The following is a 4,385-nucleotide window of genomic DNA, read 5'->3' as shown; positions in this document are numbered from 1 at the left end:
AGATTTGTAAACTAAAAACATATTAATTTTACTTCAAATACAATTGAATAGTTTATTTTAAAGAGTTGGAAATTATAAAGTGACATTTGTAAATCAAAGGAAAAAAATAGAAATAGGGGATAATATGCACAAATAAACTACAAAACTTGGCGACTGAAGATAATATAAATTTATTTAACCAACTAACAAAAAAAATACATAAAACTAATCCCAAAAAAATATAACCAAATTTTCAAAAGTCAATATGATACGAAATAATTTTAAGAAAGTGATGAATTGATAAACAAATAGCATATGTTAGAATTTGAAATATTTTACATAAAAGCTAGGGATATGTATATAAGTGATTAATACACACAAAAATTTGAAATAGATCATCAAATAAATAAAAATATAGAGTAAATAATATGTAAAATTTAACATATAAATGAGTTTCAAAATAAGTATTGTAAAAGAACTTTGAAAAGAATACCATACAAAACGGTTTAAACCCAAATTTTATCAATAAAATATAATATAAATTATATTCATAAAAATAGTAATGGAAGCCAATAATAAGTTTTAAACCAATGATGTACATGTTAGAAAGTTTTAAGATAAATAACCATATAAAAATATATAGAAGAATTTATATGAACTACTATTTATATAATATGAAACTAATGATCAAGTAAAATAATTCGAAACAAGATCAATTTATCCACAATAATTAATATACATGAAGTAAAAACCCTAGTACAAACAATGCATATATAAAAGGATAATAATATAGGAAAATATTTGAAACAACAAAATATATAATACCAAAATTGGATTTAAAAGAAACAAATAATATATATAAGTAAAATTTTAAAGAAAAATTATATGAACATGTTCAAAAGAGGATTCAAATAAGTAATTTGACATAAAATATGTATATGTATATATAAATATCAATGTATGAGAATGAATATTATATAAATCTTTTAAATATAAATTTACATAAAGAGAAATTTAAAATTATAATATATATAGTAAAACAATTTAACAATATATAAATGAAAATTAAAAAAAAAACTAAAACAAAAATGGAATTAAAAAATAGTTCAAAATAATATGTTAAAACAATAGGTTTTTTTAAATAATATTTACATAAATAACTAAACAAATAAATCCAAAAGAATATAACACATAAAATAAACCTGATTGAATTAAAAAAAATTGGAAGGATAATTTATAAATAGACAAATCATTTAAACTAAGCTAAGGATGATAATTTATAAATAGACAAATCATTAAAACTAAGCTGAGGATTGAAATAGTATGCGCACAAATGATTGAGGATCAAAATACAAAATACACCAAATCTCAAAACGCTGTGTTTAAGCACAAATTAAATCACAATAACGTGCAAATCTCAGGGACAAATTAAAAAAAACAAAGAAAAAAACAATTAAGGCCTAATTGAAGAACCATGCGAGAGAGAAGGATCAATGGCACAATTTTTCCCTTTAAGCAGAACGCGCAGATCCTCCAGGGTAACCGGATCGGGCATGGTCAATACGGTTTTGGAGCCATTGAGAAAGGCTCAAAACGGCGCCGTTTTTACTCCTTTATAAAGGCTAAAAACAAGCCAAATTCGGCTGAACCAAACCCTAGCATCCCCTTTTTGATTTCCCCTTAACTGAATCCCCAATCTCCTTTCCTAAGCACCGATCGGCCCCTATCAACAGTGACCAATAGATTCGGGCTTCGAGGAACAACAACTCGACCTCTAGATTTCTTCTATGCCCCAATTTCGACGAAGAAGAGGGAATCTCTTAGCACATTCGCAAGGTAAATCTCTTATTTTCTATTTTATTCTAATGTGAAAGAATTTTGTGGAGAAATTAAGGAAAAAAATGAATCGAAACACCAGAAAATGAAATCTGAAATTACCTTAGTTTTTCATTGCTAGTTTCTTTTTTCAATATTTCGTGATCTCCATTTCAGTGTTTACAACGGCTTTTTATAGCCAAAATACATCAAGAATATTCTGGAAAAATAAATAAAAAATCTTTATTTTTTGCTGTATTGTTGTTATCTGTTGTTATTTGTGTGCTGGCAGTCTATTTTGCAGGTATGCACGGCGTGGAGAAGCCGTTCATGGTGACGTGTCGACGCAGAGTGGCGCGCGTGAAATGTGAAGCCACTGGTGGCTGTTTGCGGTACGGGGGACCCTTTGCCCTATGGTTTTCTGAAAACTATTAAGGAGATGGGCCTATCGGGCTTGCTTAGGTTATGTTTAGTCTAGGTCTAGGCTTGTAATGAGTATTTATTAATTGGGTTAGCTTTAATAATTGGGCTGATGTTTTATTTTTGTTTTGGGCTATGTAATTAAGTTTATTGGGACTTTTGGGCCAGAAGTGTAATTTGTAAATAGACTGACACTTATTATTGGATTTTATTTTGTTATTTTGTTTTGTTTTTTCATTCTGGTTTTGGTATGGGCCTGGGCGAAATGGCCTATTACAATTTAGTTTAGTCGCTAATGTACAAAACTATCAACTAAGCTTTACAATTTAGTCCTTTTTCACCTCTAACCTTAAAATCTATCAATTTAACACCTAAAAATTCAAGAAATAATCAATGGTAACTTCATAAAACTTTCAAAATTTTACAAATTTGTACATGGGCTAGCTAAATCAATCTCCCATGACCTAAAAAACATAAGAATTACAAGAAACAGGGCTAAAATGAACTAACCAATTGAAGCTTCAAAATTTGAAACCCTTGGCCAATTTCTTTTCTTATTCTTCTTAAAATTTTAGGTGTGGATGGATGAGGAAGATTATATCCTCCTTCCATCCACTTTTTCTTTTCTTTTTAAAATTGTGAATGAATTGTATTTATTTAATTTTAATTTTAACCAATTTTATAATAAAATATCTCACAAAAATATCCATTAATATTCTAAGATGGTATATTTTTCATTTAAGACCTTGGTTTAATTCCTATATAAGTCCTTAAGCCTTTGGTCAATTAAAAACCTATAATACTAACCTTTTACAATTTAGTCCTTGCACCTTAATTAACTACCATTTCAATGAAATTACTTATAAAAACCTCGTAAATATCTTTATTTAATATTTACGGACTCGATTTATGAAAATGTGATCTTGAAATTGTATTTTTCAACAGTATTGAAAACTGGACCGTTTCTGTAATAGCTCGATTTTGAGTCTAGTTGGAACAGTGGCCTCGGGACCACAAATCCGACATAGAAAGATTTATTCTTATTTTATTTTTATGGCCTACAATTTTATGGAATTATTTCGTGAAAATTTCGTTCGAAAATTTTATTGAGAAAGAGCAAATACGCTAGTAAATAAACATGCTAGTAAATAAAATAGTAGAAAAAAAGGCTTTCTACATGCTACATCATCCAAAAAACAATTTTTATCATTGGGCACTTAATTTAGCTAAAAGGACTAAATTGTAATAGGTACAAAATGTGTGTTCTAAAAGCTAGAAGTGTCTAATTGCTATGAAATTTTAAATTGAAGGTCCTTAGATGGTAATTAGGGCATTTTTTAAGTTAGTGGACAAAAATGGACATGAAGTAAGAGAAATTTTAGTGTTTTAAGAAAATGGCATTTTGGTCATTTTGTAATTAAAAGAATTAAAAAGAAAAAATGAAGCCAAAATCTTTGTCCATCTTCCTCTCCATAGCCAAATTTTAGAAGGGGAAGGCACAGGTAGGTTTTGGCCACTTCCAAGCTCGATTGTAAGTCCGTTCTAGCCTCGTTTTTAATGCTTTTCATGTTTTTGAGATCTTTGTAACTTAATCTAGCTATTTCAAGGAATAATTTGAAAGGAAGATGAAGTTTTAAATTTTACCCATGCTAGATTTTTGTGTATTTTGGTGTCTAATGGTAGAAAATGGATATTTGGTGTTAGATAAACAACTTTTGCTAGGTGATTTTCGGTAAAAATGTCAAAAAGGACTTATTTATAAAAGTTATAAAATAAGTAGTAAAAGTGTGATTAAGTGGAAAATATGGGTTGGTATACGTATGAAAATGGTTTGGCTAGACTTGGATTTTGAAGAAATTGAATACATTTCAATTTACGAGACTAGGAACTAAATTGTAAAAATATGAAACACTAGGGGTAAAAATGTAATTTTTTTCATAATATGATTTTTGGGGTAAATTGAATAATGTGAGTATTAAATGAGTTAAATTTGTTATTATAGATCTAGAAAAATGAGGTTCGGACCTAGATCGGGGGTAAAACAAAGTGTTTGACGATTAGGTCCAATTCTACTATTTTGTACCGAGGTAAGTTCGTATGTAAATAATGCATTGTTATAATTATGTTTTAAATGCTTTAATATGGTATGAATCGTGATTGACTCTTTGGAT

General features: G+C 28.3%; 1 long non-coding RNA gene across 1 annotated transcript; it reads left to right on the top strand.

Moving 5' to 3' along the window:
* The first annotated feature begins 1,191 nt into the window (after positions 1–1,191).
* On the top strand, positions 1,192–2,433 carry LOC107888811 (uncharacterized). Its single transcript, XR_001681495.2, has 2 exons — positions 1,192–1,815; positions 2,087–2,433. It is a non-coding gene; the product is annotated as an uncharacterized lncRNA (long non-coding RNA).
* The last annotated feature ends 1,952 nt before the right edge of the window (positions 2,434–4,385 follow it).

Source organism: Gossypium hirsutum, chromosome A09 (assembly GCF_007990345.1).
Source record: "Gossypium hirsutum isolate 1008001.06 chromosome A09, Gossypium_hirsutum_v2.1, whole genome shotgun sequence".
NCBI classification, from domain to species: Eukaryota; Viridiplantae; Streptophyta; class Magnoliopsida; order Malvales; family Malvaceae; genus Gossypium; species Gossypium hirsutum.
The sequence above is the reverse complement of the archived record's forward strand: the minus strand, read 5'-3'. Positions and strand labels throughout refer to the sequence as shown.